Here is a 27,124-nt window from a genome sequence, read left to right as displayed (position 1 = left end):
TTGGATGTGATTTATATGCTTGAATGTACCTTCTGTAAGAAACAATATATCGGTGAAACAGGACAATGAACGTCAGATTAAATGGACATCGCATGGACACAGCTAAAAAAAGCTTCACAAAGCCACCACAGAGCATTTCAAGCAAGCAGGTCACAACTTTGATGAACTTAAACCCTACATCTTACAGTCAAATTTCCGTTCTGAATGAGAAAGAAAATACACAGAATCATACCTTACCCATAAGTTCAAGACATTGCAACCAATAGGCATAAACGTTTCAAAGGGAGCTTTAGAATCTATTCGCTATGCTAAATTTCAAGCTATAGGCAACAACACTTAGTTTGGTTTGTCGGCGTATCCCCACCCCCCTTTTTTTCCTTTCCTTTCCATTCCTTTTTTTTCTTTTCTCTTTTCTTTTCAGCCGGCGTGTCAGACGCCCTTGACACGCTGGCTAACATGCATGTCTTGGCAGACCGGGGTGGAGGGGGTGGCCTTGGCCTTGTGCACAGTGTTCCCTTACTCTCAATTCGACACGCTAACACACCTTCCCTCCTCGCCGCACCCTCCCGCCTTACACCCTCCCTACTTTAGAAGAACCCCACCTATATATACTGTGGCGAGGAAAGCATACGTCGCCTTGAAGAAGACAAGTTTGCTTGTCGGATGGTGAGCTCCTGCATTCACCTTGTTCACGTTTGACTCATTACCTATTCTGAAGCCATTCTGAAGTTCTCCCGAAATGCCACTATTCTCTGCCCATGCTTGCAGCTTTAATTTGATTGCCTGCATTGCTAGTATGTATATTACTGATGTAATGGTCAACAGTCTATACGAGTGAATTCTATCTTTCTCCCCCTTACCTTTATAAATTAAATCCATTCTACTTTGTCGCTAACTGTCTGGTATTCGTCTATCTTTTAAAGTTTTTTCCACTGTTTTCACCAGAGCTTCCTTACTTTTTTTGTCCTAGTTCATTAATCAGCCTAACAGGAACCTCGTCCAGCCCAGTGGCTGTGCCCTTAGGAATTTTCTCTTTGGCTTTCTTCCTGTTGAAATTTCTCAGTACCAGCTCCTTTACCACCAGGTTCTCTTTCTTCCTGTTTCTTTTTCTTCAATTACAACCTCTTCATTGCCCTGAAAAAATTCAGCTGTTATTTTTCTGATGTAATTTATTGTCGCTTCCCCTTCCAGTTTGTTTCCATCTTTGTCTAGGATATGTTGTTGTATTGTTGACTTCCTGCCTAATAATTTTATGTGGTTCGAAAATATTCAAAGTGCGGCCTTCTCTTTATCACGTGTTTCTGACAACCAACGTTCAATTTCACTTTTTATCTTTGCTTACACCAGTATTTGAACCATAAACTTTAAAGAAACGATATATTTGCCATTTACTGGCCACCTCATACTGTGGCAACTGCGCCTTCCTTGCCTGCATGTGCTCTCGGGATGCTTTCTGTTGTTCGGCGATCGCTTCTCGTATTTCCCTGTTCCACCAGCTTTTTTGGTTTCCTTTTTTCCTTTCCAACAAACATGTTTCCCTTTCTGTAGTTCTGTCGTTATTACACTTAGAAGCTCACTATATTCCCACTCTTTCCTTGGCCATTTGCCAAGTTCTTCAACTCTAGTGACTATATTTGCTATTTGTTCAGCGCTCAAATTTGGACTGGCCATTTTGCTTTCCTTGCTCTCTTTCCCAACTACATATCCGATTTTCAATATGATGCGTTTATGGTCACTCCCTATGCTGTTAAACCCTTCCTCATCGATGACCATTTCTCTCAACTTATGATGAATTCCTTCTGTCATCAGACAGTAATCAATGGTCGATTGTCGGTTTCCCACTTCCCACGTGATCTGTCCTTCACACTTAGGCCCTGTAGTCACGATAGCGAGGATATGTTACTCGCAAAGGTCTAACATTGACTTCCCTCTGTCGGTATAGCCATCTAAATCCTGTATGTGTGCTTTAATGTCACCTAATAGGATAATTTTAGCCTTATTCCCGAAACCCTTAATATCAGCACTTATGCATTCGACAAACTCTTTTTCTTCTCTGTGCTGTTATTTCAAGTCCACAAATATGTAACGCCGAGCCAAGCTTTTTTTCCCACTCATTGTACCTAATAACCAAAGATGCTCTTGACATTTTGAATTTACTCTTTTCCATTTGGCTACCTGATGGATGAGCATTCTGACTCCCCTAACCTTTCCTTCCGACTTAGTTCACTTGCACCCGTTAAGTCTTAAGAGCGCTGTCTGCCCACTTGTGCAATTTCTTGAAACCGTATTGGCTTCCCCGGTAGGTTTCACAGCAACGCTCGTGTACTGCTGTGAAGCTCGACTAAGCAGCTATTAGCTGAAGATAGAGTTTACTGAACTAAAGAAACAACTCGAAAAAATACATGGAGTAGGAAAGGTACAGACAAATCATCTAGAAACAGACATTTATTACGAGAAAATGCAAATGTGTGTACACCGCATGATGCCAAAAACAAAAAGGTCAGAAAATATGTTAGATATATGAACAGTCCACTTCTGCACACCACCTGATTTTAACAGGGTGCACTTAGGCTTGTCAGCTTTGTGTTGCTATGAGAAAGGTAGTCGATAGTTGGCTGAGAAGCAAATAATTGCACATTGTACTTTGCAGTGAAATATATAGTCAAACAAATAGAAAACTATATATACAGTAGGCTTCACTGAACTTGAAAGCCCATATTATTTGTCAATTGCGTAGGTTCCCTTTGATAGAGAACTGTGAAGTAGGATTATGCAATGAAATGTATGACCTGCATAGATGAAGACTCTGTGAACAAAATTTCACTGTTGTACTTTCATGAAACTGTTCCTTTAAATCATGATCTGAAATTAATTATAGCTTCACTATGTTTAACATGTCAATGTTTGCTTGAGTTTAGTTTATAAACTCAAGCCACTGGCTTATTTGTTAACCACTTCATAGTAAGGATAACAATGAGCAAATTAAGATTGTGTAGACCCATTAAGTATAAGAGCATAATGGCGCGTTGGGGTAAGTGTAAATATGCAACATGCTTTTTATGTTTTTTACCATGTGGCAGATGGGGGTATGTCTTGAATCTCTACATGAACTGATGGCAAAAAAATTTACAGGTATATGTCTACTCCTGCAAGGAAGTAAAATAGGTCTGTGGCATATGAACCAGGATGCCGCAGTATGCTCGTGTTATCAGCTATAGACAGTTTTATCGGTGAGGAGGAACATAGCCTCAAACTAACGCGCCGCGCTCCTCCTCGTACTGGTATATGCAAATCACCATTTCTTCCATTGGGAGCCTGGAACAGTAGCAAATTAGTGTGATTCTAAAGTGTTCTGTCTGTGCTTGCTGCGATGTCAGATGACTCAACGAATGTGAGCGAGCTACCGTGGTGCTGTATTCAGCTGTAAAAATAACTTTCGGAAGCGAATGTGAAGTGCTTCAGTTGCAGCGACTCTATAGACTCCGCCGGTGCAGTTGCAGACAAGCGTCCCCTTTGGATTGCCAGCATAAACAGAAAGGCCTTGACACCATCAGCTTCGTAGCGTGTATATTTAAAAGATGTTTCCAGTGAGCATATGGCAACGAACTCGTTGCCCATGATCAAAAGGTGTGCAGTCGAGTCGGCCAACTATTGCGAATGGCCGAAGTCAACTATTTCTTTGTACATGCACATTAAAGTCTATCTGTTTGAATGTCTTCTAAGATAAGGATGCCACACTTACCACCGTTGTTGTTACAGGTAGTGGTTACCCTGGCGATGTGCTATGGGTTGCTCAGTTCCAGCCAATTGTTTCCGGGTGACGCCTCTCCAGAATGGCCTTCCTTGGTGCGCCCATTGACACGCGTTTCCTCCCGGATCCACTCCTGCGGCAACTTTCCTTCTTCGCCTGGTCCGCCTAATGCGGAGCCGTTTGGCTCATGCCGGCAGTTTTCCAGCGCCGCCTCTTGGGCTAAGTCAGCTACGGATTGCCTGGAGCCATTTCTCGAAGAAACCGTCTTGTTGGGCTGGCAACCTGAGCATGGCTTTGCCTCGCCTGGAACCGCCGGTGCAGTACAAAAGCGCCAGTCCGCAACGATCCACTTGGAGCTCGACACTTCAGCAAGGATGTCGCACTTACCACCATTGTTGCTACAGGTTAGTTACTTGGAAGCAGCCCCTTGTATTAGGTCTAGTAATTACTGTTTTATTGCAGTGTTTTGTCCACCACCATTATTTGATTCATTAAATTGCTTATGCTCTTTCTTGTCTAATCTGCTGCTTATGCTTACTGGCGATGTGGAAAGTAATCCAGGTCCTATGAGCAAGGCGGAAGCAGATGCCTTTGCCTCAGACATGGAAAAAATTTGTAAACTTGAGGAGGAGCAGGCTAATTTACTTGCCGAATTGACGCTAAGCAACGAGAGGTGTGCAGTCGCTGAGAATGAAATTAAGCTCCTAAATGCCAAAATTGCAGCTTTGGAAACATGCAGCATATCCGAACAGGAAACATCCGATGCTGTCATAACTACAACTAACTTGCGCAGTGTTACTGACCAGCTGTCTAACATTTCATCTAGGTGTGATAGTGCTGAAAATCGGATGCGACGCTCTAACCTTCTGTTTTTTGGAATTGATGGCGCCCCTAACGAAGATTGGACTGCATCCGAACAAAATATAATAAAGTTCTGCTCAGAGAAGCTTCAAATTACTGTAACAAATAACCAATTTGAACACGTTCATAGAATAGGCAGGCACAGTGACAATAACTGCAGGCCAATAATAGCAAAATTAACCTTTTTCAAGGACAAAGAAAACATTCTGATGTTAGCATGTAAACTCAAAGATCGTCATTCGCTATCAGTGAAGACTTTTCCCCAGCTATACGGCAGGCGAGATGACAGCTCATTGCATTCACGAAGACACAGAAAAAACAATTTAAACTAACAGTTGACAGGCTGCCCATAGACAATAAGACATACATATTTGATATCGCTACTAACTCTGTTATTCCTTTTACTAGATAGCTCAGGGGCAGCATGTGTCCAAAACACCATAATCAGTCTAACTCCTATCATGCCTTTCCTACTGTATCTTTATCTTTCACTAACATTCCAAGCCTTGTGTGTAAATGCGACCAGCTTTCTTCCTTCCTTGAAAATAGCAGATCTGACATACTAGCATTAACTGAAACTTGGTTGTGTCGGGCTATATCTGATAAAGAAATATTTGAATGTGTTTACGACTACATTCACAGATATGACCAAAAAGATGAGAGGCGGCGGCGTCCTTCTAGGAATAAGAAAGACACTTCCATCTTATGTAATTAACTCATACTCTAACCTTTAAATTATTTGGGCTGCATGCATGTTCTCATCATCGCAAGTACTTATAGGTGCATGTTACCGAGCTTCAAATTCTACCGATTCATTAATGACTTGCGCAGCAACATTAAATCAGTGACGAAGCTTCACCCGTTTGATGCCAGCTATCTACTAGGAGACTTCAATTTTCCTTTGATCGACTGGGTTAACTTATCTTCATCCTGTAATACATCGACAGAATTCATCAATTTAACCTTCGATTTTAACCTGTTTCAGGTTGTTGTGCAGCCTACATGGGGTAATAATGTCTTAGATTTATTCCTCACAACAGCACCTGAGACAGTTCATCACATTGTGTCGATAAATGGTTTTAGCCATCATTCCTTACTGCAAGTAACTCTCAACATACCCTCATCTTTTACAGGTTTAGCTACTAAAAAATTATGCGATTATAACAAAGCCAATTACAATGTTATAAATTCGGAATTAGATATATTCTTTTCCCACATGCTCTTACCTTCATTTCACTGTCAATCGGTGGAGAAGAATTGGATACTCTTCAGGAATAAGATTTCTGCCTTGGTTAACCAGCATGTCCCTCTCGTCAAGATAACCAATGATAAATCTAACCCATGGTTCACCAGATCCCTACGCTGACTGAGAATTTATTTATTTAGTTTATTTATTTCAGAATACTGCAGGCCATTGCTTGGCCCAAGCAGGAGTGAATTTACATTGTTACATAACCAAGAGAATAAAATTTATACAATGTTAGCAGCACACATATATCAAAAGAATATACCAAAAGAATAAAATTGTACAATATTAGTAGCATACGGATACCAAAAGAATAAAATTATACAATATTAGCAGCACAAGGATACAAAACATACGTATCAGGTGAGTAGACAATGTAACGCATCAGAAAAATTTTGTGAGGAAAAAACAGATGCCGGTAACGAATTCCAATCTTGAACTGTTCTAGGGAAAAAACTGTACTTAAAGCTGTTAGTTTTGGCGAAGATGAGAGCAAGTGAATGCTCATGAACGCTCCGAGTCCTTCTCACTAGAGGACGCTTAATGCACTCTGGAAGCTGGAGCTTATTTTTTCCTGTTAAACTATTGTTGAAGAATATCAATCTATTAATCTTTCTGCGGGTTTCTGGTGTATGAATGTTATTTGAGATCATTAACTGCGAAGGAGAGTCTTCCCTTTTGTATTTTCCGTATATAAACGTAACCGCTTTCCTATTGACTTTTTCAAGGATCATTATAGTATCTTTTTTTGTGTATGGGTCCCACACTACTGAAGCATATTCAAGTAAAGACCGCACACAAGTTTCGTAAGCCAATTTTTTTAATGTGTGCAGGGGCAGTGTTTAGCTTTCTTCGTAAAACCCATAGCTTTCGAAATGCAGATGTAGAAATATTAGTAATGTGAGCCGACCATTTTAACCTATTGTCGAGTGTTATGCTTAAATATTTATATTTGTCAACTTCCAAAATCATGTTGCCGCGAAGAAAGTAAGGAAGCAAAATGGGAGACTTTTTTCTAGTTATACGTAAGAGAACAGTTTTTTCACTATTAAGTTCCATAGCCCATTTCAGACACCATTCTTCAATAGCAAAAACTGCTTTTTGAACAGAGATGTGGTCATGTTCAGATGAAATTTGTTTAAACACAACACAGTCGTCTGCAAACAACTTAACAGAGACATCTTTAGGAACAACCGCAACTAAATCATTTACATATATTAAAAACAACAAAGGTCCCAGCACACTTCCCTGAGGAACTACTGAATGAACATTAACAACACTAGAAGCGGTCTTATTAATTTCTACATATTGCGGTCTGTCTGTAAGGTAGTATTGAATCCATCGAATAATAAAATATGGTATACCCATACATTCCATCTTCTAGAGAAGTTTGCCATGTGGCACCTTATCGAAGGCCTTGCTAAAATCAAAGAAAACCACGTCCGTTTGCCCGGACATATCAAGCACCCGCACAAATTCATGTACAGACAAAACAGTCTTAGTAACTGTGGATAACCCCTGCCGAAACCCGTGCTGATTATCCAACAAAAGATTATGATCGCTCAGGAAGTATGATCGCTCAGATCGCGCAAGTAACCGGCTACAATATGCTCCAACATCTTACAGCAACTGGATGTTATGGAAACAGGCCGATAATTTGAAACAGACAATCGATCACTTTTTTTATATACGGGAACCACCCGTGATATTTTCCATTGTGAAGGAATTTTTCCGTTTGCCAATGAGAGTTTAAAGATGTCTGTGAGGCAGCCTGATATTTGTTCTGCATAACGCCTCAAAAATACATTCGGAAGACCATCGGGTCCAGCGGATTTTTTAGTGTCCAGTTTCAAGAGCATCGCCAGAACACCCTCACGAGTTACTGCAATGCCATCCTCTGGGGCAGCCACTGCTTTTATTTCATATTCATCTAATTCTGAAAACACCTTGTAGAAATACTGATTAAAATTCTCAGCTATTTCGGCAGCATCAGTGATAATCTTGTCCCTCACTTTTATTTTAGTAAGTGCATCTTTGAGTTTACTCAAATGCTGCCAAAATTTCTGCGGATCCGTCTTTAGAAACTCTGCTAATGTGTGTGTAAAATATTTAGTCTTGGCACAGCTCACCTTTCATAATAGGTCACGTTTGATTTCTATAAACAGTGGCGATGATGTCCCCTGCTTCTTACGATATCTCTTAAGTCTACGCTTAATGTGTATAATTTCACGAGTAATCCATGGATGTTTCCGCTTTTTAAGTATTTTTCTGTTTGGAACGTATTTTTTAATGCAATGCCTAAGCACATTAGCGAAACTTTGCCAAGAGCTTTCCACATCATCACATGTAATCCCAACATTTTCTTCAATATAGTCAATAATAGCCACATTGTCAGCTCTACTAAATTCCTTAACTGTAGCGACATCAAGCACACGTGTTTTTGATTTTTCGACCTTCCAGGAAAAAGAAATTAACTTATGGTCAGATATGCCGGGTTCAATTGTAACAGTTCCTTGTCTGAATCCTTCACTAATGAACAGCAAGTCAAGAATTGATGTTCCGCGAGTACATTCAGTAACTATTTGGTCAAGACCAAGAGCAAGCATAACATCAAGGATTCTATCGCTCGTATGCGATAATCCAAAAGACAGATTGTTCCAATTTAATAAAGGCAAATTAAAGTCACCCGTTACAATAACATTCTTATTTCGTAACAACAACAAACGGTCATACAATTTATTCAAAAAGCTTTCATCAGTGTCTGGAGCACGATAAACTGCACACAAATAAAACGCCGTTTCCTTCACTTTGATTTTCAAAAAAAGGCTTTCATGCTCAGCAATCTGGCTTTCTACGTCAACATCGACAAAGGATTTAACAACCACAGCAACACCACCCCCTCTAGATCCTCGGTCCCGCCGATATAACCGATAACCTGGTGGGACTATGTCATCGTCACTTATTTGGTCGTGTAGCCAGGTTTCAGTTATGACACACACGTGCGGATCCAAAGAGTTTCAGTTTATCTTTTTTGTTCACAATGCTTCTTGCATTGAAAGAAACTAACCGCACATCGGACGTATCTGGCCGTTAGCTTTCAAATAAGGACCTGGTGTTGCGCTCTATCAATGTTCTAGAGTTTAGAGCAGCATCCCATTTATAGTACCGCCCATCGATCTTCAACTTGTCATAAACCAAGGAAATCTTACTTCCAGCCTTTTTTTCAAATTTTGCACTTTGCCAAAGATGCTTTCGTTTGCACAACATTTCCGCGCAGTAGTAATTATCGATTCTGATGTTTTTTCCCTTTAGTTTAGATACATTGCTCCAGACCGCTTGCTTTTCTCTATAGTCCTGAAAGTACATTATGACAGGGCGATTAGAAGAACTTTTCCCCAGTCTATGGATTCGAGCTACAGATGAACACTGCACTCCCAATTTAGCAGAAAAGAGATCATCGATAACTTTTCTGTGCAAGTCTGACTCTGATTCAATAGGATCTTCCTTTACGCCAAAAACAATTAAATTTGACCTCAGACTTCTATCTTCTAAATCATCCAGTCTGGCTTGATGCCGTGTAAGTGCATCCTGCACACCATTTAAAGCTATGCTTATGTTGTCAATCCCATCTGTTTTCATCTGTAGATCTTTTATGTTTGCCTCTATCTTATTCAAGCGATCACCAAAGTTCCCCAGTGCCCTTTCCGTTGCGTCTAAACGAGACCTAATGTCTTTCTGCCCCTCAATGAGTCTCTGAAACATTTCATCAACTGTATTTCTATATCTCCATAAACAAGCAGCATACATGAGCAATAGCAGCTATAGGCACAGCCTAGACATGTGCGTGGGCACGGCAGGAGAACAAGAAACCTATCGTCAGATCGTATGGTGCACACATAACTAACCTGTACCAGGAAAAGACGTAGCATTTTGAGCACCTTGCCCGCAGTGCTTTCGCTGTGCCCACTGAAGACGGACGGGTGTGGTGGCGAATTTATAGGGCCAAGGGCTGATGACGTCACGGTCGATGTTGTCCGATATCCATGTACCTGTGGTGTCCTCACGGTGACGGCGCTGCCAGATGTGCTATCTTTGGTGACGAATTCTTCTGTTGAAACTTGATGAAGCTCGGCGATAGTCTGCGAAGATGCATGCGCACTTGACAGCAGCAGGACCTGTACCAGGAAAAGACGTAGCATTTTGAGCACCTTGCCCGCAGCGCTTTCGCCGTGCCCACTCTAACTCTAAAACAGGAAAAAGCGCCATTACAAAAGTGCAATGCGCTTGCGCACGCAAGCAGCTTGGGACACATACAAGGAAAGCTTGAAAATTTACTGTTCTGCCCTGTCTTCAGCTAAAGATAAATACTTCACTCATGACCTACCATCTCTTTTAAAATCTAATCCCAGAAAGTTCTGGCACATTATAAGCCCAGATCAGGACCACACTAACATTTCTTTACACAACAATAACACTCCCATTCCAGATAATCAGTGTACCTCCACTTTAAATACTTGTTTTTCTTCTGTATTCACCACAGAAGGCTGATCTGCCTGATGCATTGGAGCTGAAGTACCAATACATGTCACCAATAGAAATAAGAATTGAAGGTGTCGCATGCCTGATAAATAAACTCAAGCTAATCACATCCTGTAGCATTGACGACATTAATTCTAAAATTCTGAAATTCACCCGCCGTGGTTGCTCAGTGGCTATGGCGTTGGGCTGCTGAGCACGAGGTCGCGGGATCGAATCCCGGCCACGGCGGCCGCATTTCGATGGGGGCGAAATGCGAAAACACCCATGTACTTAGATTTAGGTGCACGTTAAAGAACCCAAGGTGGTCGAAATTTCCGGAGTCACCCACTACGGCGTGCCTCATAATCAGAAAGTGGTTTTGGCACGTAAAACCCCATAATTTTTTTAAAATTCTGAAAAACACCACCGTCATCGCATCTAGTAAAATTCTGTCTCGTATCTTCAGGCAATCTTTAGAGACTCGACTGCAGCCTTCAGGTTGGAAGATAGCAAAGGTCATACCCATATTTAAGTCATGTAATAAACGCACCGGAAAACTACCGTCCAATATCATTAACGTCTATGTGCTGTAAAATGCAAATGTCTACAGTCACCAAATAAAAAAATCAAATGTCTAGTCACCTGGAAGCAAACAAATTTTTCTTTTCTAACCAACACGGATTTTGGAGGAACTTGTGAACCGCAATTACTAGAATTAATAGCTGATTTGCATGCTAACATGGAAGAGGATCTCCAAACTGATTGTGCTTTTCTAGACTTCTCAAAAGCATTTGATATCGTAGCACAGTGCCATTTGATTTTGAAATTATCTGCTCTTAAATTAGATTATCTTATATTAACATGCATTCGCAATTTCCTTTCCAGTCGTCAGCAATTCACAGTAGTTAATTTTTCCTCTCCTCTCTCGCATGTTACATCAGGTGTACCACAAGGCAGCGTTCTTGGGCCATTACTGTTTTTATTATACATTAATGACTTACCCAGTAACATTTCCTCACATGTGCGCATTTTTGCAGACGACTGCATTCTTTATCGTTCCATCAAATGAGCCGATGATCATGCAATCCTCCAAAAAGATCTTGAACTTATTTCTCTTTGGTGTAAGACTTGGTTAATGAAACTTAACGCTTCTAAATGTAAAATTACCTCTTTTAGCCGCAAGCATACTAATCTGTTTCCTTATCGCATAAATAACATCACTATTTTGCATGATACTCAATATAAATACCTTGGTGTTAACCTAACTTCGACTCTTTTGTGGTCAACGCACATTACATACATATGCGCCAATGCTTCAAGATCATTAGGGTACATCAGACGCAAGTTGCATAATTCTACTAAAGACATTCGTAAACTAGCTTATCTAACAGTTGTTCGACCTCGGCTTGAATACGGTGCATCCGTCTGGTCTCCCCATCAGAAATACTTGATCGAAAAACTCAAATCTATCCATAATATGGCTGCGCGTTCTATTTCACATTCTTATGACTGTAACAAAAGCATAACACAAGTTAAACTCGACCTCTCAGTAGAGCCCTTGCATGATCGTCATGATATAGACCTGCTATCATTTCATAAATATCTCCCTAATACAGCACCATCAGTCTTGCCTCTTGAAACTCATTACAGGCCACACCGGCTGTATAATCAGTTCAATTTCATGCGCATCTACAGAAATCAATTTAACTACTCTGCTTTTTCAAGAGCCATTCGCCTTTGGAACAATCTTCCCAATGCTATCGCTTATGAGAGTGACCAGGAAAAATTCCGGCATCTCCTAGCAACACATTTTTTCAAACTCTACATAACCTAACGTGTTATTTTTTCTTGAGTGTCCAGTTATTATTGTGCTGCTACCCCTTAAATACTGTTACTATAGCCAAATATTGCCCCGCTCGCTCTGTAGTTCTATTAGTTATATTTTACTTTGTGAAAATTTCTTTTTCACTGATCTCTCGCATTCAAAAGCATTCGGTTTGTCTTTTGTACAATTTTTAACACCACATTACAGCATGTTAGTGCACTTCTTACACTATATTTTTTGTATATGTATTCACATATGTATTCTACTTATTGTATAATCTTTGAGTGCCCACCCCTTACACAGTGCCTCTAGGGGCCTGTAAGGTATCTTTAAATAAATAAAAATAAGTAAATAATCATGCTTGGTGTCAAACGTTCTGATGGAAGTTGACCTAGTATGTATCACGAAAACACTATGTGCCGACTAAGAAAATGAAGGTGTTTTCTTTTTCTTTCTCGAACATGTGCCGATTCTCGCCGGCAAGCTGTTTTGGAGACACCGCGCATCATGCCCTGTATTACTTCAGGAAATAAAGTTGCTGTTGCAAAGAGTAGCTGTTCGTTTTTAGCTCTCTCAAGTCGGCGAGGTGCCCTTGCCCAGGCACCACTCGACACCTAAGAGTGCACATATTCTTTCAACGCACTGTGTGCGGCTGGTTGATTCTGGCATACTCGAGGCCACTGTCATTAGGCTGTTTTATCCAAGTCGAGTTGTTTTCAAGTTCCTTATTTTGTAAAGTTAGTCTAGGGTACCAGGTAAACAATGCTTACAAAATCATGCCGCGAAAATTTTCCGGGCACGAAGGCTAGCAATTATCGTGTTTCCTGGGAGCTTCGCAGTTACCAGGCTTGAGGTGCATGCTGGTGTGGAACACTGCATGGCATGCGGAAACAGCTGATTGTTGTGAGCCGAGTAATACCTTCATAGAGTTCAGTGCTGCACATACAATAACACATTGCACATACATTACGTATCGACAATGTTCACACTTGACTCGTCCTCCGACTTTGATCGCGGGCAGAGCTGTGATGTGTCCAGGCCTGTCACCATTCGATAGCGCGGCTATTTCTAAGCTAAAAGGCTTAGCAACGACACGCTAAGCAGTGTCCCAATCCCCAAAACTTCACACCTCTCAGGAAAATGTGAAAACTTGCCACTCGTCGACAGCACTCTTGCAGTGGATTAGCGGTGGTGCTGGTGACGAATGTGTTATTTCTTCAGCGTTTAGTACAATACGAGAGTGGTGAGTTGATGTTAAACATTACCTTGCGTGCACCACTGCTGTTTGTATGCTTAGTACACAGAACCAGTGGCGTAGCAACAGGGGGGGCCGGGGGGCCGTGGGCCCCGGGTGCAAGGGACCAGTTGGGGGGCAGCGGGGTGTCATATATGCCTTGACTGGGTGCAAATTGCAAAGAATGCTCCGGTACCCAGTAGCCCGAGCTCATGCACCCGATGCGTTGCGCCGCAGAATTGTCGGCTGCAGCTCTATCAACACCCCACGAAATAATTGCACGAATGTGCGGGCTAAAAAAAATTTCGCGAAATGGTCGCTAAACTACTCGCTTTAGCGGAACGTTTCATGTGGGGTGCGCTCGTGATGTGCGTTCATGCTGGGAGCAGGAGTCGCTAAACATACAGTGAGGCGTTGTAAGGCGTTGGGGCTCTTGGGTCCCGCTTCCGTTCAGAACGCGCAGCGAAGACGAACAAAGACCGCAGCAAGAGGGCGTTCAACCAGCGCGCCCAGCGCTCGCGTTTACGGCGAAGCGTTCGTTGAGAGCGACGTTGCATAAGTGGGGCCGTCAAAAGTCGTGAATGGGATTCTCTGGATCGTCTTCAGACTCGGTTCGGCCGAAGAGTTAGGCGGCGTATGACTCGACAGGCTCTTTAGTCGCGGGCCTGCCGCGATGTCCGGCTCGCTTTTACTTCCCCTCTCCCGCTCGCTCTGAGAAGCCGCTGCGAAACCTGCCGTTATTTTCACGCTTTCCTTCTTACTCTCGAAAGTTTAAGAAAACTGTTGTTGTTGTGTGACTTCATGTTACAAGTACAGTGTCTGTATCAGCTGCACAGAATTAAAAAAAGGCGAGTTTTGTAAGGATATTTCCCGATCGAAATTCCTTGAAGTTAAGTCTTTTTGTGATTACTAGGAACTCGGTAGCGCAAAAAATATGGCAGATAAGTAATAACCATATCCATAATATTCCCGTAATTAGTACTTATAGAGGAAGCACTTCAATTCGAGAATTGAGGACTCAAAGCCATATTATTACCTCAACAAAAACTTCCTAAACAAACTGTTTTTGGGTGCTACAACCTACAGTACTTTGGCACGACGGGCGGCGCCCAGTATATGGCAGCAGCGAAAGAAATATGAAATAGTGGACCAGTGACGTTGATCCCTTAATCATCTCCATTGCGAGTGCAGACCGACAGTAGTGCAAGCTTTCACTGGCACGGGCTTCATCGCGGCCTTTCTTTTTTTATGCTGACGCCAAGAATCGACGCGAAGCGTGCTCTATCCTGTTCCCAATCTTGCGGTGATACCGCAGCTCGGATAATCACGTTTGTCCGTATGGCAGCAAATGAAAGCAGGGCTTTATTGATCACAATGAAGAGAACTCGTAATTGTCGTAGCATTGGCGCCCGCGCAGCAGGGAGGCAGGTAGCGTTTTCTAATAGGGTGGGGAGATCAGCGTCACTGACAAACAATTTAATTTTCCTTTTCGTTCACGGCTGCCCACAGACAAAATACTGCGTGCCATACTGCCTACGACGATTTTTGTGAAGTTGTTGTTGGGCAAGATATGAATGTCGGGCTTCAGTTTTGCAAATGCAATATTGCCGCTAAAATTGGTAATTAAAACTTTATTATAAAGATATATTTTGTTACTTGTGACGTGAGCCATATTTTCCACGATGCCGCATTTGTATTGGCTGCCAAGCCTTACAGTCTGACAAAAGATGTGCACATGGGCTTATCACACGTTATCAGTGCAGCACCCTGTGTTATTTGGCGCAGGAAAAACAGTGTGTCTATTTGCTGCATTCGCGATCTCTGGGAAAGAAGACGAAGGAGAGGGTGACCCGGGGAACGTGCGCGGTATCCAAGGCGTCTGTACTGGTGCTGAAACCCGGAAATTGTCGATATCCTCGCCTTCCTCGACTACATCAGGGGGGGGGGGGGTGACAAAAGACCTATGGGCCCCGGGTGCCAGACGACCTAGCTACGCCACTGCACAGAACACACAGGGAGATGCCGTACTGCGCCATATTTCATAACCTTTGAGAGGGTTGAGCATTGTCATTACCTCACACTGCACATTGTACCAGGCCAGAAGTATTAAACTTGGATTATGAGGCACTCCATAGTGGCGGACTCCGGATTAATTTTGACACTGTGATGTTCTTTAACCTGTCCCAAAATCGAAGTGCACATGCGTTTTCTATTTCGCCCCCGTCAAAATGTGCCTGCTGCAGACAGGATCAAATCTGCAGCCTTTAGCACAGCCACCGCGGCAGGCACAGAAGTATTGATTTGACAGTCGACCACATTCATAGTTTCGCCTGGACCCTGCAATGTGCTTTAATGAGTGCGGTTATGCTTCTGCACGCCCTGCGTAATTTGTCCGCTTGACATATCTGCTTGGTGTTTATTCTTCAGAAATAGCAGGAACGTACTGTACTGTACCTTGGACCTCAAGCTTATCCAGTTTCCCCACAACCACTGTTGTATAGTATAGGCCTTCCTTGCCTTCTCACGTCGCCTTCCCCCATTGTACGGGAACCGCCCCTTCTCCTCCCTCCTTTCTACAGTTCTATCTATGTCCCCTTTAGATTTGCAGGTTAGTAGAAAGGGAAGCGCTGCAGTTCCCATGATATTTTTGAGGGGGGGGGGGGGGGGTCCTGGATAGTTGCAGCTATCAAGAGCAAGGCCTGATTAAGAAAAATGGGGGCCCTGAGCTAATGGGCATGCAGGCCCTCTTTCCCTATACTGTTGCCTGCTACACTACTGGAAATATGCCGTGTTTCATTTTAATTCAAACAAATTAAAAAGAACGAGGTGCAATCAACGGGATTATTACTATTGTTATTATTATAAATAATACAACAAAACTTGCTTGAAACGCGTGCTGTTGTAAACACCAAACATATGTTCACTTTGTTATAAATCTGCGTTCTGTTTTCAGCAAAAGCTAGGCTTTAAGGAAAAAATTTGTGCACTGAAGACGAACAAGAATGTAGAAAAGACAACACAGCTCAGATGTCGATCCTTCTGAAGCTAGGCTTTGTTTGCCTCACTAAGTTTGATCCTGTGAGGAGAACGCATAGTTGTATACAAAACATTCTTTATTAAAATTCAAGCATCAGACTGCAGTAATTGTTATACACGTTACTCTATAAATATGCAATAGATATATACAATACTTAGGGCAATACAAACACCATAAAAATGCCCTAGAATACAGATGAAAATTACGAACTAATTACAAAACATTATTTGAAAATATTTTCATAAAAGGTAAGACAAGCAAGGACAACACCAAAGAAACATGGCACTATCAAAAACAACAAAAATACACTTCTTTATAAGCACGCTAAATATCAAGAACAAACAAGAGACGAACAACGAAGATTTGCATATCTTGAATTACACTGCTCAGAGTTTCATTGGCAATCTGTAGGCTGGGAGGCGACACAAGGAACTTATTGGAACTATTCATGTATAGTGCAAACAGTCCTCTTTTAAAATGGCATCTTTCGCGCCTTCACTTTGGAAAGATCAGATATAGTCTGTTCGAAGGATAGATCGCGGAGGAGGTTGCATTCAATGGACAGGATAGCAAGTGAGTTCACCTTGTCAAGGAGGCTTGAACGAAGGCGATTTTTTTATCAGCGAGACAACTTGGAAAACGATCGTTCAGTCTCACGGTTTGCCACGGGTATGCTTAAGTACATTTGCAAAGCAACAGAAAGGCATACACTCCGAAAGCTGTCAGTAATAACGTCGGGCCACTTAGCAGGGTCACTTCGGAGAATCTCGAAACGTACCTCTTGCTGCGGGGGTGTCCGTACTTCTCTGTTGCCGCAACGAGAAGCCGTCTCATTCGTCCTCTCAAGGCACACTTTGTGGGTGGGAACACGATTATTCGAAGCCAGACTAACAGGAAGCAAGTGAGTTGCTCCTCGGAAGAAGGAGGCTCATTGGGGAGGTTTGGCACCTGTTGATCAGCAGTAGTAGAAATCGGGCGTGGCAGACCGGACACCTGGAGCTCTGTGGCAGGGGCCCGGCCGAGTAGCAGACGTTGCTGACTCAGGAACAGGACAGGGATCGGTTAGCGTCGGTTGTTCAGAAATATGGTCGACCAAGGTTGGCACGTTTTCACAAGATCCAGACAACCAAGATGAGTCAAACCTAGCTTCTTGCCAGGAAACCGTGGTGATGGAGTTGGCAAGTCCTCCACAAAAGCGCAGTCGGTACTATTGGGAGTTTGACTCGGACTCTGGGTAGAGCGATCATACTGCTCCGTGGAAGCTGCATTCTTGGTAGCTTCTTTTCATGCTCTTCTCTTTCTAACTTCGCCTTTCATTTGGACACACCACTTTGATGCTTCCGACCGAGCATTTTTGCATGAATGTATGCTAATTGTTCACCAGGCACTTTGTCAGTCCGACACGACCACATGTGTCCAAAGGTGGTCGTCCCGATGACTGGCACACGCTGCCTGGATGGTCCGTGGCTGGCCGAGAGTCGTGCGTCCCCCGGGAGCTCCTCAGCGGGAGGGCTTAAGCAAGCTTAACCAGCGGCTCGGGGCTGAATCGCAGCCCACGATCAACTTCCTTTTAAAGACGCGTGCCGCATCTGTCTGTTCAATTCAATTCAATTCAGTTTATTTTTCATTGATAATAATTTGCACAAAGGAACTGTTGGGCCTGTAGACAAAGGCTAGTGTAGGCCCATAGTCATATTTGTAGTAGCAGCTACAATGCCATGCGCTTGTCTAGTTTTTAATGATACAACCTAATACAGTTAGGTGGATACATACAATCAAAACATTACATAAGAAAAACAGTGCATATCAATCAATGGTAATAAAACAGAACTGTCAGGAGAATACATGCACATACACAATGAAAAAACCGAGATAGCATAATATACGTAGAAGTGACACATTTGCAAGGGTCTGTGTTGAAGTGTTTAGGCTTTCTGAATAGATCCAGCACAGTATGAAACAGGTGGAGAACCAGACTGACAAAAAATCACGTACTTTTTGATAGGTATAGCTTTTTAAGAGCAGACACGAAATTATTGACCATTTTTACCTCAAGAGGTACTGTATTCCAAATTTTAGCACCAAGAAACTCAAGTAGTCGTTGGCCATACGTGTTACGAGTGATTGGTAGGTTAAAATTTATATTTGTTGCACCCCTTGTATTGCAATTAGGTGTAACAAACAGGCTTGGTGATAATTAGTGATTCCCATGTAAGATATTGTTAATCAAAATGGCAACTTTCATTTCGCATGCCAGAGATAAAGGTAATATACGGAGACGACAGAACAGCATGTCAGTATTATCATGTGGGCTTGTGTATGTCATAATGCGCAAGGCCCTTTTCTGTAACCGAAGAACGGGATCTATGTATGTTTTATATGTGCTTGACCATGATTCAGAACAGTATGTGATGTGACAGTGAAATATGGAAAAGTAAACAACTTTAAGTACGCTAAGGTCAAGATATTCCCTGCATTTTATTAATAAATAGCAAGCCGAAGCTAATTTCGCGCATATACTAGATATATGTGGTCTCCAGTTCAAGTTGCAGTCCAATAATACCCCTAAATATTTTATGTGATCGAGCTGTTCTATTGTTCCACCTAGAAGGTGAATTTGCATGCCAATTGTGTCACCCCTGGAATAACGGGAGTTGAATACTATGTATTTTGTCTTATCTCTGTTAAGTGTTGATTTATTACAAGCAAACCAAGTTGATATTTCGGATAACTCGCTGTTTATAGTGTTCTGCAATATTCCAGGAGATTTACCTGAAAATAATAGCGTGGTATCGTCAGCGTACATGATACATTTTGATGACTTTAGTATTGTTGGGAGGTCGTTTACATACAGCGAGAACAGTATGGGCCCCAAAACTGATCCTTGCGGAACTCCTGTGGCTATAGTAGTATACTGGGAAACAAAGGAGCCAAATTTTACATATTGTTTTCGACCATTTAGGTAGCTTGAAAAGAGGTCCATTGTAATTTCGCTAAAACCATAAGTTCGTAATTTTTTTAGAAGTATGGAATGACAGACCGTGTCAAATGCTTTCTTTAAATCTAAAAATAATCCTACGGCAATCTCGTTTTTGTGTAGGGCTGTGTTTATACTCTGGGTTAATTCTAACACTGCTGAAGACGTTGATCGATTGGCTCTAAATCCATGTTGGCAATCTGTTAGAAGCTTGTTTTCGTTTAGGTAGTGCTTCAGTTGAGCCGCGATTACCTTTTCAAATACAGTATTTATTATGCTAAGCACAGAGATAGGCCGATAGCTTCCAGGGTCATTGACGTCACCATTTTTATATATAGGAGAAACTCTTGCTATCTTTAATATATCAGGGTATGTGCCTCGACTTATACAGTTATTAATTATTTTAGTGATTACTAGCGCCAAAGCAGGCATTCACATACGCATAGAGTTCCTTGTACAAATTCCCTCCTTTTCCGTACAAACTCACTTTCTCCCGTTCCGGTCTCGTCTTCCTATTGGCTAGGAGCAATCGTCTGTTCTAATACCAGTAAGGATGTTTTAGAGGGCTACGGTCAGAGCGTGGCTGCTGTGACCCATCGGGAAACATTTTAGTTGTCCTGAAAAGGGCCGTTTTTGGCAGGTTGACGGCTACCTTTTACTGCCTCCTATTAGGATGAGGGCAGCAGTACTGCTGAGAGGCACCCGTGGTGTGGCCTTTTGTGAGGCAGGCCGAGCACTGGACCACTTTGCACTTGCCCTGGTGGCCATGGATAGCAGAGAGCACACTTGGGCCATACTCCGCTTGAAGAGCCTTTCGGATAATTTTCGCCATTTGGTTTATACCATGTGTTCTTGAAACGTGGTAGCCATCCAGCGCAAACAAGTGGCGTTTTGGCGACTTTGTGCAGTCCAAGAATAGGTGCTGAAAAAGATTAAAGAACAATGGTAGTTGTGGCAAACAAACTTTAAGGCTAGAACAATGGGAATAAAGACAGTAAAGCATGCCACACAGGCTCCTCACATCAGGATTGAGAATGCGCACACCAGGAATGCATTTCAATGCGGCCACCAGCTTCTTGTTCAGGCTGCGACGTCTCAGCACAGCATCCTTGTCCCCGTCACAGCATCTTGGGAGAAGCTTGAACACAAGCACAAGAGGTGCCACTTCTTCCTGAACTTTCTGCACAAGTTCCTGAATCACAAAAAGAAAGTGTTTGGCTATATAATCAAAGCACAGAAAGTGCTGGAACTGTATGTTACCTTGATTAGAATTTTTTTGGAAGGGCAATGCGATATATTTTGAATGCGGGAAATGCGGCCATGAACATGTGAACCATGTGAACATGTCGCCCTTGCCTGTAGCTTTTGCACGACCCCCCCCCCCTCGTGTATTGCCATCCCACGTAAGATATCCCCGACAGGCCATACACATTAGCCATTGGGCAGTTGTATATGATCATAGGTTCGTACATACACCCCCATAAAATAATTTAGCAAACGGGGAAGCCATTGTCAGCACATTCCGCTTGTCTTGTCACCACCTTTTTGTTGCTCTATGACAGCTTTGTTGATCCGTGACCTTGAAGGTTTATCACAAGTGCACCACAGAAAGAAGAAAAAATAAGAATGAAAGAACAGGGCAGGACACTGCTATTGGCACTTCAGCTGAGAAGCAAGTTGGCATTGTGGTTGAACGGGCAACGTAAACATTGCACTTCCTATATCACTGCGATTGGTTCAAAAATTTCTGCGAGAATATACTCATGAAAGCTATTGTACACATTTCTGTGTGTTCTCAGCTTTGAGGAAAAAGTGGTGTGGGAATAGTACCTTGATTTCGGCGAGTTGGTTCGTTTTGACAGTTTTCATAAAAAGATCGCTATAGATGAAGAAACACATACGACAGGAGAGCACCAGTGCTGTTGTATGTGTTCCTTTGTCTTCGTCTTTAGCGCTTTTGTATGAAAACTGTGTTGTGGGGCAACAGATTCACTTGAAAATCTCCTCGAGCTAAGAGTACAGCTATTCATATGTGTGCCAGCAGCAATGCAAGCTAAAGACATGTATTTCAAGAAACGATGGGAGGCAGCCATAAAGTGCTTCTGTAAATACTCAGTACAAGACAATAGTTCAAGAAACTGAAATGAGAGGGGCAGCACATTAAGTTAAAAAGCTGGAACTGCTTTTTAACAAATAGCTTGTGAAACATTGGTTGTCCACACTGCAGCAACACACAGAGATTAACACCGAGCTACCTTTTTGTAGACAAACATTGACACCTCCCTCATTGATTCAAGGGTGCACAAGCAATGGTTCGTTAATGGGTGCAAGAGCAATTTTATTGCAACAAGAGCACCAAACAGAACAGCACACATTTGACATCATAAAGGAAAGGATGTATGAAGGGCAAATGGTTGCAGGAACAAAAGCTGGCTTTATTTAATACCTGCATCACATTAAGAAGCACTTGCCTTTTTACAGTTGATTTCAAAAGAAGGTTCATTTCAGATAAACAATGCTACTGCAATACAGTAATACCAGCTCCAGTGTAGCAGCCAATCCATTCGCTGCCTTCAATATCTTTTGTCTGACTTTTAATAAGCTATGGTGCCTTTTTGGTAACCTTTGCAATATCACTGCATATGTGTCTGAACTGCTTCCTCAGTTCAGAAAAATTCATCTTGTAATATGGGCTTGCTGCACTATAAACACACAACAGAAGTGCAAGTAGACAGGACATGCATGTCCCGTGCACTCCTACTTCTGTTGTGTGTGTGTTTATAGCGCAGTAAGCCCGTATTACAAGATGAACTTCCACAAACTAGCCAAACTTGCCGCTCTACTGCAGACAAATTCAGTTGCTATGTTTGGAAATGAGCAGAGATTAAGCCTCATAAGCCTAAGCACTTGATGTAACGTAGTTCAAACATAACACTTGCACACCTTGAGGCTTTTTTAATGACATGCACTGCAAAATAGTGTGTGTTACGAAAAAGTTCTAGGAGATGCCAGCATGCTGTTCTGGGAACGCTATACAGGGGAAAGAACTTTTCAAACAGTGGAACTATGTCTGTGCAACCTCAGTCTTGCAGGGTGTATACATATATTTCATAAGAGAGAAAAAAGCTGTAATAACATATATAACGAAATACACATAGATTATGAACAAGACTCGTATATGTACACATATGAAAGCATGCAGGAATAATGTAAGAACTTACAAATGCAAATAAATTGTTTTATATGTATTGCAATTACACAAAAAAGGACCAAATGAAAAGCAGCATTGCAAAAGCACTTCAATCATAACAGCGTTTAAGCTGGTTGCACTCGGTGCAGAAAATGTGACATGACATATAAATTGTGTCCACTATTTCAGACAGATATACTGATGCTTTCAGTGCTCCTGAATATGCTAAAAAGTATGTCAAGCCTACATACATTTACAATGGATATAATCAGCGCGTTAAGGGGCCAGAGAGGCTGCGACAGCGGTCGTTTGGTAGGTGTGGCCCATCTATCGTGCGTATTGCCCATTTAGCCATTAACACAACACATTGGTGCCGCATCAAGACCTGCGTTAACTGCAGCATTCCTTCGACCTTCGCAACTTTTCCGTAGTCCAGAGATTTCGTGATGATTGTGTACTATATCAATTCATTTGGTGTTTGAGGCCACTATGCCGTTGCAAGGATCGAACTAAAAACTACAGGGATGTAGTCTTTCTTTGCAAAACACATCCGCGTGCGTACGTGAACAATACCTTCAGTCCGCTCGGCTAGTGCGTAGTGAGGTGATGTCTGCATGATACAAGAGCTGTTAGCATGTGCAAAGCGCTACGTTACAGTTGGTCGGACAACACATTTAATGCTCAGATCACACGGGCACTTCCGATCGCGATCGGTATCGAATTTTTCTATAGCACTTGGCTTTTCCTTTTTATTGAAATGAAAATAAAAGAAAGAGACGTAAACACCTTATAACGGTGACGGCCACTCCTTTTCTCATAGCGGAAACAATAATATACAAAAATATGTAGGAAAATGAAAAGAAACCATTCATGTGGTCAGAAAGCCGCAGCACAGTCCTATAGGCCCATGAACATAACAGTATAAAAGTCAAATGCAAGTTGCACGACAATGAGTTCGTAAACAAAGTCACAAACAGACACAAACGGCCGTGATGTAGACTTCAATGAGCATATAAGCAGATGAAGAATTACACAGTGTTAAAATAATTCATGCACAAAAAATGTATAACATAATATACAAGCACTAATAATTACAAATAATAGAAGAATGTTATAGTGACATCGTGTGATTATTCACTGCAATACCTAGTATTTGTTAAGGATGCCTGTGTCTTCATAAAAATGTTCAAGTGCGTTCAATGCTTCTCGCTGCGCTATTTTCGATGGCCATGGGCCCAGCAATTTTGCGAGTGAGAAAGGCTGGTGGGGATCAACGGAGTGTAGTTCTCATTTTAGCTGCAGTCTTTGCATCTCGTATATGGGGCATTCGAGGAGTAGATGGCGAACATTCTCATCGTCGTGGCCACAGGAACAAGCCGGGGAAATGTTTTGTGTATGCTTTCCCAAGGCGCCGTCAATCAATTAGTGTCTCGGTACTTTAAAGAAAATCGCACATTCAGACATCCAGCTGGTACTCAAGTTCAGGGTCTACTTTGTAAAGGATGGATTCCTTAGTGTTTTCATTAAACCATGTTGACATACACAAGTCTTTCTTTAGTACTCTCAATATCCGTTTTGTGTCCATCGGTGATAAAGGGATGAGTTCAATTTCTGCATCTTTATGGGCCGATTTTGCCAATGCGTCCGCTGGTTTGTTACCTGATTTACCAGCATGGTCCGGGATCCACTGTAATATCACTTGATGTTTCCTTTCATTATCCTGAGTTAAACTGTTCAGTACTGCGTATGTTATTCGTGCATATGGTTGGCTGTCATCAATATTTTCAAGACATGCTAAAAGCACTTTGCTCATTTTCGCTAGATGGAGGAGGGAGCAAATCGCGGTCGGGAATTTCGATGCGGATTGGGCTCGATCCCGATTAAAAGTGCGCCGTGTGTCACCGGCACGAAAAAAAAAAGAGCAACACGCACTACACGTCGGAACACTTGACGAACCCGCCGTGGTTGCTTAGTGGCTACGGTGTTAGGCTGCTGAGCACGAGGTCGCGGGATGAAATCCCGGCCACGGCGGCTGCATTTCGATGGGGGCGAAATGCGAAAACACCCGTATACTTATATTAGGTGCAAGTTAAAGAACCCCAGGTGGTCGAAATTTCCGGAGTCCTCCACCACGGCGCGCCTCATAATCAAAAAGTGGTTTTGGCACGTAATACCCCATAACATCAATTTCAACACTTGACGAACGCTCAGCACGTACCTTGATGTTACGGCCGATGTCTCGAGGATCAGCATTGTGGCGGCTTAACTCGTTGCCCCGACGTAGAGCACCGCGAAGTCCATGCGCTTGAAGCGCATTCTTTCTACTGCTCTGGACAGTTGAGGTGCATAGTGTCCGCCAAAACTGAACGTGCAGGTTTCGACGGACGGCGACAAACGCAGGCGACTTCCAGTAAGGAATTTCACCTGGCTGTCGCTGACCATGATACCGCGAAGAAATTGCATTGGCGCAGGAGCACTCAAGTATGCACAGCAAGCACGGCGTAGTTCGGAAATTCTACGTGGCTGCCAACAGCTGCACGACGCGATCTCACAACGCAAACTGCGTTACGTCTGCAAAAACGCAGGGACAAAAAAAAAGAACCTATCGTCCAATGGCACGACATCAAGCAAAGCTAAGCTCCGGCTGATCCAATCAGCGAAGCACTAGCAGCAATGCGCCCCACTGGAAGGCGCATTTACATCAGTGTGCAAGCAGCCATTGCCTGATGTTTTCAGTCAAATCATTGCTTGCTTCTGGCCACGACAATCAGCTAGACGTTGCTACTTTGGGCGGAATGGCCCAAGCTTCTGCGTCCGCGACACCGCCTCGCGATAATGCTACCGCCGCAAGCCCTACAAGCAGTAGTGCGTCTTCAAAGTTATCAGGTAACGCTCAGTCAACAATGCCTCCTGGAGGCAAAGCGAAAGACACGTATTGCTGCGACTACTGTAGCAAGGATTTCTCCTACGCAAGTAACTTGAGAAGACATGTCAGACATGTTCACGGCGAAGAAACCTTGCAAAGCGTGAAGGACAGCCTTGCCCGGAACCGAAGCGAAAGAGGGCTACTTGCTTGCGACCTGTGCACAGAGCACGCTATGAATTTTGCCAACCTGTACGATCTACGACAGCACCACATTAAGGAACACAGTTTCAAGGAAGAGGTGGAGAGCCTGGTATTCGACACAATGTCAGGTGCGTAGTTTCCAGCGCTACTTTCCACGCGGCGCCAAAATCCGTGTGCGTTCGGACTGTCCATTGGTGCTGCGATCTAAATACATGTAAAAGTAGAATTCGTATTTCTCGGCAACCACTGCACCAAATTTGGCGAGGTTTGTTGCATTTAAAAGAAAACGTTAAACTCTAGTGATTGTTGTTTTCGAATTTTTGACTTAGATCGTCAATTTTTATTAAGGATTGGCGAAAATCGAAAATTTTCAGAAAACGAAACTATAATGTTTATAACTTTGTCTTTCGGTAATGAAAAATGATGTCATAATTCTGTGAATTGCATCTAATAGTGCATTTTCTGAGCTAGTTGACAAAGGGAAGAACGAGTCGAATTGACCTACACCCTTGCATGAACTTGCATACGCCGGCCGATAGCTGCAGGCACGGGCTTCGCGATTGCCGCCATTCTGAACGCTGCAGCTTTCATCAAAGGTGGTGTAAGCTTACGTGCTCTCTTGTCAGTGTTCATCGGTAATGCTTGCGTTCAGCTTGCATATTCTATTGCCGTACCTGACACGCATGAGTACGTTTGGTAGAGAAATGAAGCCACTTGGTAGCTGTTAATCGAGGCCGCGATTTTGTTGCGTTTTCGCGCACCGTCAGTGGCCATAGCGATGTTCCGCCCACGTTATCAGCGGAATTAGCCGACCCTGAACGGTGGATGAGAGTGGCTTAGAATCGAGCGCAAGGCATTGCTACAAAATCGTGCAGCGAGTCGGGAGCCCAGTTCTGGCAGTGCACTGTGGATATATTGTATATTGTATATATTGTATATATTGTATATATTGGATATATTGCACTGTGGATATATAGCAGGCAACGGAAGGCGAAAGCAGCATGCATGCTCCAAACAAAACTCTTTGCGAACTTTCGAACAATGTATACGAATAATTATGGTTTTTACAGTTGCGTCCTAAAAAGTGCAGTACCGTGATAAGCGTTGTGCCTGGAAAAAATACGAGAAAATTGTGTATGCGCTACTCACAACTAAGTCATGATTTACCATCTAGCCGATCATATAGTAGTGCAATCATTTGAGTTTAAAAACTGGAATGACTTGGCAAGGACTGGGAGCAAAAGTATTGGCACAAGGAGCAAGCATGGCAGTGTCCAGTTGTTTAAAACTCAATATTACATTTAAAAGGCTAGGTGTGGATGTCAATTTATTTCGTTCTTATTACCTGTAAACATGCTCTGTTTCAGCGCACTATATTCAGAACAGTCCGCTTCCAAGAGGCCTGTAATGTGGTTTAT

Source organism: Dermacentor albipictus, chromosome 6, assembly GCF_038994185.2.
Source record: "Dermacentor albipictus isolate Rhodes 1998 colony chromosome 6, USDA_Dalb.pri_finalv2, whole genome shotgun sequence".
In the NCBI taxonomy this organism is placed as follows: domain Eukaryota; kingdom Metazoa; phylum Arthropoda; class Arachnida; order Ixodida; family Ixodidae; genus Dermacentor; species Dermacentor albipictus.
This window is presented reverse-complemented; position numbering follows the sequence as displayed.